Source organism: Elaeis guineensis, chromosome 10 (genome assembly GCF_000442705.2).
Source record: "Elaeis guineensis isolate ETL-2024a chromosome 10, EG11, whole genome shotgun sequence".
Taxonomy (NCBI): Eukaryota; Viridiplantae; Streptophyta; class Magnoliopsida; order Arecales; family Arecaceae; genus Elaeis; species Elaeis guineensis.
This window is the reverse complement of record NC_026002.2, coordinates 42,934,439-42,946,785: the sequence shown is the minus strand read 5'-3', so window position 1 is coordinate 42,946,785 and position 12,347 is coordinate 42,934,439. Positions and strand designations below refer to the sequence as shown.

Genomic DNA, 12,347 nt, shown 5'->3' with positions numbered 1-12,347 from the left:
AGTGGGACTGATCCATTTACTATCAGATATGGGGTAGATGATTCCAGCATCTAACCACTTTACCACCTCTTTCTTTACTACTTCACGCATGTTTGGGTTCAATCTCCTCTGCATATCTCGATGGGGTTTGGCATTTGCCTCAAAATGAATATGGTGCATGCAAATGGAGGGGTCAATTCCTTTTAAATTAGCAATGGACCAACCGATAGCCTCTTTGTGTTCTTTCAGAATACCAACCAATTGTGTTTCCTGATTAGGGGTCAAGTCTGATGCAATGATTGCCGGGAGGGTGTCATTGGGTCCTAAAAATACATACTTGAGCGAAGCAGGAAGGGGTTTCAATTCTAACATAGGTGGTGATTCTAAAGATAGGGCTATTGGTGTACTGGCTAATGTGGGCAATGGCTCATACTTGATTGTCCATGGAGGAGTGATTTTATCGTGTGGTGTATCCAACAAGGTGTTAACTTCTTTCATATATCTCTTAAAGTCATACACTCCAAAGTGAGCCAAGCAAGTATCTAAGGGGTCTGGTGTTAGAATTGTGGGTGTTGCATCTTCTATAATGTCTTCTAGTGTATCTACTTTGAAGCAACTATCCATTGATGGTCCTTGGAAAGCACCAAACACATTCAGTCTCAGTTTCTTATTCCAAATGATACGTTCATGACTCCTGTCCTACAATTAATGCATGCATTTGCTGTAGCTAGAAAGGGTTATCCTAAGATAATGGGAATTTGTCTGGGATTGCCATTTAGTTCCATATCGAGAACCAGAAAATCAACTGAAAAGTAAAACTCATCTATCTTGACCAAGACATCCTCAAGCATTCCACGTGATTCCTTAATTGATCTGTCGGCTAACTGCAGTGTGACTGATGTGGGTTTCAATTCTCCGAATCTAAAAAGTTCATACACCGAACTAGGTAAAAGATTCACATTTGCTCCTAAGTCCAGAAGAGCTTTTTCAATGTGATAATCTCCTATAACACAGGAAATGATGGGGGCTCCTGGGTCCTTAAGTTTTGGAGGAGTGGCATGCTGGAAGATAGAACTAGCCTGTTTAGTGAGGCATACTTTCTTTGGAATTTGTGATCTAAATTTATGTTTTTGGGTGCACAAATCCTTCAAAAATTTGGCATAAGCAGGGACCTATTTGATTGCGTCTAGAAGGGGAAGATTAATTTGGACTTGCTTAAATAATTCCAACATCTCGTCGAGTCTTCCTCCCTTCTTATCTGTAGGAATAGGAGCTTTCAGGGTATCCAAAAATGAGGCTTTAGGCAAGTAAGATGATTTCGGTGTAGTTGGTTCATTCTCTATTTTAAGATCCTCCTTGTTCTTGGGTGATTTGGCTTCGGTTAGAGGTTTAGGGTCGGTCTCATTGGTTTTACTAGTGTGTTCAATGACCTTCCCACTTCTCAGAGTCATGATTGATTTGGCATGTTCAGAAAAAAGCTTCTGGGATATTAGAGCTCTCAATCACAAATTGCCCTCTTGGGTTGCTCTCGGGTTGGCTAGGTAATTTTCCTCCTTTCCTCCTACTGAATGCAGTCGCTAGTTGACCTATTTGGGTCTCTAGCTTAGCAATGGATTGTGTGTGGGAGTTAAGGGTCTGAGTGTTGACTTCTAATCATTCTAGAGCTTTCAAAACTTTTTTCTCAAAAGCTGAGCTGTGATCAGTAGTAGACGGTTGAGGAGCATTTTGAAATTGATGGTATGGTCCATGCCTATATGTTGGGTCCTGATTTGAGGTCGAGGTGCAGCAGGGCCAACCACTGGTTGTGGTCTCCAGAAAAAATTTGGATGGTTTCTCCAGTCGGGGTTATAAGTGCTCGAATATGGATCGTTTCCTGGTCTGCGAGCTTGTTGGACTTGAGCTTGCTGAACCTGCTCATGCATAAACTCAAAAACTTGAGGTGCGGCGGGCATTCACTAACAAAATGGTTCGGACTTGCACACAATGCACAAACTTCTTGGATTGGGTTAGGTGGAATCGAGGATTGTCCAGTATTTAGAAGACGGTCTAATTTTTGGGATACTTCATCTACCTTACTATGGATATCCATGACATTTCCAATCTGATGAATTCCACTTCTTTTTTGTTGAAGCATGGGTTGTTCTCTAGAGGTGGCAGACATATGATGTAGAAAATTCTTACTAAGTGTTTCAAAGAGCTGCCAGGCTTCATCCTCACTCTTTAGCATGAATGTCCCACCACATGATGCATCAACCATTTATCGGTGTTTCTCCAATAGACCATCATAAAAACACTGATAAAGTTGCCATTTAGGGACAGCATGGTGTGGATATTTACGAATGAGGTCCCTTAACCTTTCCCATGTCTCATGAAAAAGTTCACCCTCCAATTGAGAAAAATTAGTGATAGCTTTTCTAATTTGATTTGTTTTTTCAATTGAAAAGTATTTCTTGAGAAATTCTCTCTGAAGATGATCCCAAGTTGAAATAGTTATAGAGTCTAAGGAGTTTAACCAATGCTTGGCTTTGTCCTTAAGTGAGAAAGAGAACAGTTTCAACCTAAGGGCATCATTAGAGAAGTTTTGGATTTTTACTATGGAACAAATTTCAAGAAATTCATCCAAGTGTTTGTATGGATCCTCGTTACTAAGTCCATAGAATGATGGCAATATTTGAATAATGCTAGACTTAATCTCATATTGGGTAGCTTCTACTGGAGGTGCTTGAATGCATGGAGAGTAGGTATATGAGGATGGAGTGAAATATTCTCTCAATGAGCATGGAGGATTAGCCTCACCAGGTGCAGCCATGTTTCTAACTCGGATAGTCCTAAGAGTCTTTTCTAATTCTTTGTCTAATGGTTGCAATTTGGGTTTTAGTGATCGTCGACCTAACATGCAACTAAAAGGTCTATATAGGATTATCCTAGTCTGTTAAGGATTATTATTATTATTATTTTTAAGAGGAGAGGAGAAGAGAGAAAAGAGTTCTAAAGAAGAGATCCTAAGAAGTCCTAAAACTAATAGAATAATTAGTTGTGGTTAGATTTTAATTACAATCAAGTTAGCACGCAGTGGACTCTCTATCCTAAAGTTATCCTAGTTCTAGATAGCTCCTAACTATAGTTAGCCTTCAAGCCCTCCAAGTCAGAGCTTGACCAACTAACTGGCCAGATAAGTGTAAGGTCGGTGGGAGTCCCCCCGTTGCTTTCCTTAGATACCAATTAAATTGGTCAGGTCAGCGAACGGAACCAATTAAAAAATCACCTTTCTTCAGGCCCAGTCGTCCCGCAAACCACTAGCCTAGACACCAGCTAGCTGACCAAGTCTAACCTGGTTCAACTCTCACGGTCACTTGTCCTAATGAGCTCGAAATCCTTAGGGGTCAACATCTAATTAATTTTAGATTAAAGTCTAGGTTATGTAAATACAAGGGAGTGATTTGTGGGCCAAGGAAGGGTGATCAAATCTCTACCTTATCTTAGTTACTGGGTTGCGCCCTTAAAGTTAATTATGGAGATGCAATGTAAAGAAATAAGGTATCCAATCAAGTTAGAAATTTTTATATTTGAGGTTACGCTATTTTAGTTAAGTATTATGAAATGTCAGTGGCTTTTTTTTTTTTTAATTCAACCATGCCAAGGTCCCTGACAACGGTGCCAAAATTTGATGCGTAGTCGTTGATAGCACCAAAAATAACTCTACTCACTACGTAGGTAGGATGAGTCGAGATCGTATCCTCAGGGATCTTGGGCTAAGTTGAGATTGCAAAATAAAAGAAAGAAACGTTGTTTTTGATTTAGAGAATAAATTATCTTAAAATTGATGTAATTAGAAAATAAAGAGCTCGGAAGTTTTGAATTAATTTTGCACTAGTAGACTTGTATCTCTTTTTTTAATTAAATAGATGTGATTAATCTTAAAAAAAATACCTATCTTTCTTTGACACACCCCGTACCCGTAGATCATGGTGCGTTTCTGAAAAGTACTAGGTAAACAACTCTTCTTTCCTCAGCACGCTCTGTACCCATAGATCACGGCGCATCTCCGAAAAGTAAAAGTTATTCCTAATATTAATCTAACAGGAAAGCATAAATAAAAGCATATGAAAGAGAGCAGATAAAGCACTCATGGTGATTTAAATAAAAAGCATAATCTTTATTGCATATAAAAAAATATAAGAAAATCCAGAACAATAAACCCACTCTATGTTGTTACAAATTTTTTTCTCCACTCTCGAGACTGCTAGCCTAGCTGCTCATGGAGTAGTCCCTTTCTCTTCCTCTATGCAAGGCTCTAGAAGAATTTCTGGGCTCCCCTCAAATGGGAGTATAAAAACCTTTTTATAGGTGTTAGGAGGGAGGAGTTTTACATAATTTTTTGATGTGGGACTAAAGAAAATACTAAAGACTAAAAGATGGATGGATGAGATGGAAAGATCACAAGCAGATAAAGAAAATATAAATTTTTTCTTTTGAAGTATTTCCAAGTATCATATTTTTTTCTTTAATGAGCATCTGTTCGTCACTGTGTCCGCTAGCATCACTCCCCGCAAACCCGCCTGCCGCGCATCCGCGCCCGCCTACCTGTCGTGCGCCCGTCGTGCCACGCGCCCGCCCGCGCGTCTGCTTCCACGTGCCGTTTACGCTCCAAATTACAAAAAAAAACTTTTGTTTCTTTAAAATGATGTCTATATCCTTTTTGGGTTTCTTGCATAGTATCTTCATTTTCTATAATACTGTATGCATCCTTCTTTTATTTAAATTTTATTTTAAGTCTAATTTTTTTCAAACTTGAGTCTTTTTGATCTACTAATCGGACTCTTTGTATCAGCGATCACCTTTCCTGTAAAACATAAAAAGAAGCATCAAATTCTTAATAAATAAAATAAATTAAATATAATTTTTTGCTGTAAATGACTTAAATTAAGTGTTTATCAGTTATTGAGTCAGAGCTAAATTTTTGGGTTTTTAAATATAAGAATATGGAGTTGGGATGTACTTGGAAGTTCTGAGCCATTAAGTGGGCTAATTATTTTGAAATCACAAGATATGTTGGTCCGCATATATGTATTTCGGTCGTGCTTTTGCAAGATCATTCTGGACTTAGTTCGAATTTCATCGCCAATGAAATACAGGATCTTGTAAAAGAAGTACCCACAATTTCGATCATCGATATTAGTACAGTCATAAAGAATAGATTCAATTACATGATTGGTTATAGAAAGATATAGGACATGAAGCAGTAAGCAATGGCCTTGGTATATTGAGATTGGGATAAGTCATATGACTTATTGCCCAAATGGCTATGTGCTGTAGAACAATTTAATCTCGGATCGTGGGTGAAGTTCATTAGCACTCTTACCAATCATCCATTATTTGCTACATTTAATCATATTTTTTGAGTTTGCACCATCGATTGAAGGCTTCAAGCACTGTAGACCGATAATTAGTATAATAGTATTGTTGTAATATTTTTGTATGTAAAGTATCGAGAAAAATTGATGATCGCAACTACTGTAGATGGAAATAATTAGATTTTTCCACTTTCATTTGCAATAGTAGATGAAGAGTCGAAAGGTCGGATCAATCGGGCCAGAACCAGAATCAGATTGACTTTCTGTGGTCGATCGATTGAGGAAAGTGGTCGACCGACTGTGATCGACTGGCCCAAACCCTGGTTGACCGATTTGGCATAGCTCGGAGTTGTGTCGGTCGATTGACCTGATCAACCGGGCCAAAACTAGAATCCGATTGACTTTCTACGGTCGATCGATTGAGAAGATCGATCGACCTATGTGGTTGATCGGCCTGATCAATTGAGGCAGACCAGATTCGCTCAGCTTTCTACGATCGATCGATTGAGGAAACTTGTCGACCGACCATGATCGATCGGCCAGATCAATCGGGGAGATCGAGATCCACTTGGCTTTCTATGGTCGATCGACTGAGGAAACTGGTCGATCGATCGTGATCGGCTCGTCAGATACCCTAGTCGACCTGCCTGTAATTCTGATCAATCGATCCAAAATATTGGTCAACATTGAGAATTGTGTCCCAAAGCCAATCATCAGTCTGTTGACGGTTGTGCTTATCATTGTAATTGTATATGAATTATTGAATTAATAAATATTATTTAGTTTTCTCATCACTATGTACATCTCATTTTGAACTCCTGTTATGTGATGAAGTCTTTAGGACTATTTGATTCAATATAGGAGGATATATCATTTAGTCTTTAAACCTTAAGTTCATGATCAAATAATATACTATTATAGGATGATAGCTATATCAAGTATAAGTCATTGTGTGCCATGTACATTGGTTGTCCTCTTAACCAAGAAGTGTGGAGACACTAGCATGACATATAAGTGAGACGTAAGAGTACATCTCACTGAACGTGATCAATTGCTGAGCACTTTGCTGTCAAGAGTAGCTCACGAAGGATATGGGTATAAGTGTCCCTTCGACTTGAGATCACCATGGTAACTTGCAAGCAACTTACTGTGCTTTGATGCCAGACTATCTAAATTTTTAATTCAGTGATGAAAAGTTTTTGGATATAGTTAAGTACTTACGAAGTCGGTGTGTGAGTCAAGATGGAATTGACCCCTTCGAACAAGTAGAAGTTAATGTATTAGTGTATTTCAATTCAGTAAAATCTTGACTAGAGTAATCCATATGATATATTTTAAAAATTAAAATATAATATCGATGATCATTTCAGGGTTGGTAGTTAAATCCTAGATCACCTTGAGCATTTGGATCAAAGGGATAAATTATACGGTAACCATTTGCCAATAGGTTCTTGAATGATGCTTTGCAATCTTTTGACCTATCCGGACGTCGGATATCATTACTAGATTTTTACTTTGATTGGTATAGAAAGATTATTTTCATACTATCGACTTAGGTTCAAACCTATGGAGTCACACTCAAAAAATATTTTTAACTGATCATATGACTGATCAACGATTAAGAATCATTCTAAGATAAAATAGTCAATTCGATTGATGATTAATCGTATGCAAAAGTTGTAATAAATCAATTCACTAATTATTGATGAATTATGGGAGGATTGATTAGTAATTAAATTGCTAATTAATTTAATTTGATTGAACATTGAAGTTTGGATTAAATCTAATTGAATTGGATTCAATTTGATTTGATTCGATTAAGTTATGAGATGACCTAATCGCTAAGGATGTTCGATTCCTGATATGATCAGAATTTAAGCTCGATTAATTTTTGATTTGATTAAATTTTGATCAAACCTATTTGCTACATAATTAGATTAGATTTAATAGTCTAATTGGGTTTAACCTAATTTAGTTGGGTTAAGAATCTAATTGGATGAGAAAAATAATTCGAATTCGAATTCCTTGCACCTCCTTTATCTGCGCCCTTTTATTCTTCACATGAGAAATATTTTATGTGATTTTTTTTATACCTAAAAGTCTTTCCCACATCCTCATTTGAGTCCTTTTGAATTAAAAATTTGTAGGTTTAAATTTGAATTCAAATTGATTTGAATTTGAATGAAAACCTAGAGTCCAAATTGAGTTGGACTCTCTTCTTCACGCCACCACATTTCTCCATGCATAAAATATTTTTGCATGAGATTTTTATATTATTCTGATGTTGGTCAATCTCTCTTTGAGTTTATAAGATAAGAATAAAGTTTGATTCAAAATTTAATTCAAATTTGATTTGAATTGGTGATAAGGATCAACCAATACTTGAATTTGAACCGAAACTATCTTATTCTTATCCTTATCTTCCATGGGATGCCAACCTTAAAAGGAGATCAGTTTTGTACGAGATTAGAAGTAATTTTTGGCATGAAAAATCTGAAAGAGGGGATGTAAAAAGTTGAGAGTGGGTTGGGCTTCCGTGCGTGAGAAACAGAGGAAGTGTTCTTCCTCTCGAGGGTGAGCCGTGGGTTCTAGAGTTTCATCTCTAGATTTTGTGAGAAGAAAAATATAAGAGTGAGTCTTGTCTAATATTTCACACCACCACCTCCTCGTAAAGCTTCATCTTTTGATTTAGAAGAGTTAGAGAGATCCGAAGAAAGGAGCTTGGATCAGCCATCCAGAGCCTTCGATGCAAGCTAGCAGTCCCACGAAGGAAGATTCGATCAAAGCTTAGAGTGAACGATCTGTAGAGGCCAGACGATCTATGCGGCTACTCGATATCAGTGAGAGCTTTGTACCATACTTACCAGCAATAGAGATCATCGATCTATAAAAAAGTGATGAGTTCTGAACTCTACCGACATAATCTAAAAATTAGATCAGATTCAGGGTATCGATATGATCAATGCAGTTTTCTATTTTATATCAGATTTTATATGTAAATTTTTTATATCATAGATCCTTAATGATAGTTTAGATATGATCTAAAAAATATTTAGAGGATTAAAATATTTAATCTTTTATTATTTCACTGTAAAATTTTAAAAATATATGCTTTGAACAACCCATTTTTTCTTCAAATGGTATCAGAGCAAGGTTTCTTATGGCATGAATTTTTTTGCATATAATTTGATTTAATTTATTTAGATTAGATCTAAATAGTTAATTTTGAATCTATGTAATATAGTAATTTGATTAGATAGATCTTCATAGCCATCCGGTCATAGGAGAAATCAGGATTTCACTATCTTATTTACCCATTCGATGGGATCTCCTATGGCGTATAGGGATGCTGCGCGATCTTTTCCATGATGATGAATAACAAAAAAAAATTTAAAATTTTATTTTAGATCTAAAATAATGTATATTAGATCTAAAATTAAAAGCTTGATCATTAGATGATTGATTGTAAAAATATTTTATAAAATTAAAAATTATTTTTAAACACCGAACCTAAATCTATATCAGTTCAAACTTAATTGAGAATTAAGTGATCTAGATTTGAGAATCAAAGATCTAAGGTATTAATTTCATAACTCATAGGTTAATGGGTTAGCTCGAGTAAAGTTCATTTAACTGAGTTAGACCTAGGATTAGAAATTATTGATAATAGATCATGTTAGTAATTGATCAAATCTAATTAAAAATTAATTCTGATTGGGTCAATTTTTTCTCTTGATCAATTTCAATAGATGTAGTTTGTCAAGTCCATATCTTTGATTAGACCAATATGGACTTTGATCGTAGCTCCGTGGTCGAATCTAAGTATATAAATTGATTAAATTGAAAATGACTAATCAGTTGGTATCTAAGGTAAGTATGATAGCTTTGATCGGTGGTCATTAATTGAGAGCTACTCTCATAGATTGAGTCTATGTTGAGTTAATGGCATATCCCTCCTATTGATCTCACTTACCTGACCAACATGGTGAATCATGTTTTGATTAGATCATTTAATGATTGGATTTGACCCTGTTAGATGTATGTTCTAGAAGCCAATGTGGCTGACACATTGTAATTAATCTAGAGCATAATTTTATACTTAATATATTGATATGATCAATAAAAAAGTAAATTTTTTTTCATTCAAGTGTAATGTGTCTTTGAATTATCTATAGAATTAGTTTCGATACATACTTTCAAGGTGTTGAGAATTAGAGACATGTATTTAATTCCTAAAGGCTCTCGATCATAAGATCATCATGAGGACGGTAACAGATCTGGATAGACTGATGTACAAATCACTTTCTTTGAAATAGATGGGTCTCTAATCTACTATGTAGAGATACAAGATGATGAGTGCAGATGGTTGTTAGAGAACAATTAGTATTGAGCGTGACCATACGAGAGATCACTTAGATTTCTATTCAATCATCAGTGATTGTCTCGATGTTGTAGTTGTGTGACTGATCCTTTAACTTGAGATGTTACTACTGCTTGCAGTGAGACTGTTGAAGTTTGATTGATACATAAATATGGGTCTTAATGAGCCTTTGTAGTGGATATTGACGACAGTTGGTCCACTGTAGGAGTAGGATATGCATCAAGATAGGATGTATCAACTTTGATAGAGAGGAGTAGTCCTATGGGATTTGAGAAGCTAAGTCCATGAATCTATGGCCACAGTAGAGTGATTGATGAAAAAAAATTTTCATAGACATCACATCTGGACTTGAGCTAATCAAATCTATCATATGACTGATGTTGAGGTTTGACGATTTATCCATGACCTGCCATCTAGTCGGAACTTACAATAGAGAGACTGAATCACACGTTAACTATACCTAGAGGTTTATTTCAATTCTACTGGGTTGTCACTACATACTGCTAGGTGTCACCGGTGAATTGTGAGAGCTCACTAGGATTGTTCCGGATCGACAATTCTTGCTGAGATAGAGTGGAACTGTTCCGATCCATTAAAAAGAGTTTCAATGATATAATGATAAAAATCATTGTATATCTCACTACCAGATAGAATTAAACTTATGGGGTCACACAACAAAGGGATTAGGTCTAGAATAAGAAATTAAGCTTATGAAGTGTCAATTGGATTTAGAGAAATTCATTGGGTCTATGGTAACCTTGCTAGCACATGGTTGGACCCAATTCTTCTTTCCGTTAGAATTACTTATTTGATAAGTTAATTCTAACTTAATTATCTGTTGATTACCTATATGAATAAGATTCATGAGACTTCAATTGTTGGATGTCTAAGGTTATGGATCACATAAATTAAGGGTGCAAGTCCCTTATGAATCTCCTTGATAGTTATTATGGGGTGTCACTTTGATTTGATCAATTTGGGCATGTCCATTAATTAGAGGGCCTTTGATTTTTATATGAGATATTTCTTGGGTGCAAAAGAAGGTGTCTAATTATGGGTGCAAGGACTCCAATAGTCTAATGGGCTTTCTAATGTAAGTTGGATAACTTAAGTTAATAGGAATCCTAATGCAAGTAGGACTTGTATTATATGATTGAATAGGATTCAATTTTTGTTCCTATAAAAGGAGACCACCCCTAAGGTCCTTAGATCATTCAACCCAGCTCCTCTCCACTCCAAGAGAATCTCTCACGCCCTCTTTTCCTCCCTCTTTCTCTTCTCCTTAGGCATCCCCACGCCATACTACTTGGGATGCGCATCCCAAGTTTTCCACACACCCAAGGCATTGGGTGGCCCTTTATCTGTTGATTGTTGGTCTCTCGTAGCACTACAAGGAAAGAAGAAAGGTTAGAGACAAAGAGAAGATAAGGATCAAGGAGAAAGATCAAACGTTGATCGCGATCCAGGTTTTATTCAGATTTAGCAAGTTAAATTTTGAAGAATCAAAATTTAGATCTTAGAGGACTGTTCCAAACTAATCTCGAGTGGATACTTGTAGAGGTCCGATACTTGTGCGGCTAACAAAGAGCCTCGTCTCTTCCAGATCTAGATTTAAAGAATGAAATTATGAAAAAAGTATGTGATTTGATCATAATTTAAATTTCAGCATATATCAATTTCAGCATATGAAATAGATCCATATTGTTTTATATTTTTATGCATGCAAAATTTAGATTAAAATTATTTTAATCTTATTTTCTACTACAGTATTTAGAAAATTAAAATTTTGAAATACATATGCATGCTTCAAACTCCAAATTCTACAGTGGTATCAAATCCACGAATTTTCATAAGCTGAATTTTGATATACATATTTTTGAAAAAATTTCAAAATTAATTTTTTTCTTAATACATAAGATGTATGGATAGATCTTTAAATCTAAAATCTAATTTTGAATTTAGTTTTAGAACATATAGTTGATATGTATTTGCATGTATAGATCTAAATTTTGATCTAGAAAGAGTTCTAGTTAATGTTCATATGAAATATAGATGCATGCATGAAATCTGAAATTTTTTATGATTTGAATTTTGATTCATATATGTGATATATGATTGTATATTTAGATCATAAATTTATTTTTAATTTAATTCATGACTAGTATATGAGATATATGACATCATGCTTAGATCTGAAATTTTGTTTAGATCTAATTATATATGCATATATATGATATATGTTTGTATGTTAAAATTTAAAAATTATTTTTATATTTTAAAATTTATTTTAATACAAAAAATTTTGATCTGAAATATAATTTTAGAATTTAAAATTTGTGTTTATGCATGAGAGTTTTGTAGCGAGAATTCAGTGCAGGGGTAAAATGATAATTTTAAAATTTTTTCAAAATCATGATTTTACAGTAGAAAATATTAATTAATCTAATTAATTAATATAAATTTATCCTACACTAAGATCTAAATATGATATATAGCATGTATTTATTTAAATTTGAATTTAAAATTCGAACAGTAAACTCTTTACTGTAACGTATTCAGAACACAATACCTTTATGCAGATAGTAGATCGCCGCAATCTGATCACCATCGGGAGAGTCTGATCATTGCAATTT

At 35.1% G+C, this 12,347-nt stretch overlaps 1 non-coding gene across 1 annotated transcript; it reads left to right on the top strand.

Moving 5' to 3' along the window:
* Positions 1-2,294: 2,294 nt before the first annotated feature.
* LOC140852256 (small nucleolar RNA R71) lies at positions 2,295-2,400 on the top strand. Its single transcript, XR_012135160.1, has one exon. It is a non-coding gene; the product is annotated as a small nucleolar RNA R71 (small nucleolar RNA).
* Positions 2,401-12,347: the final 9,947 nt, after the last annotated feature.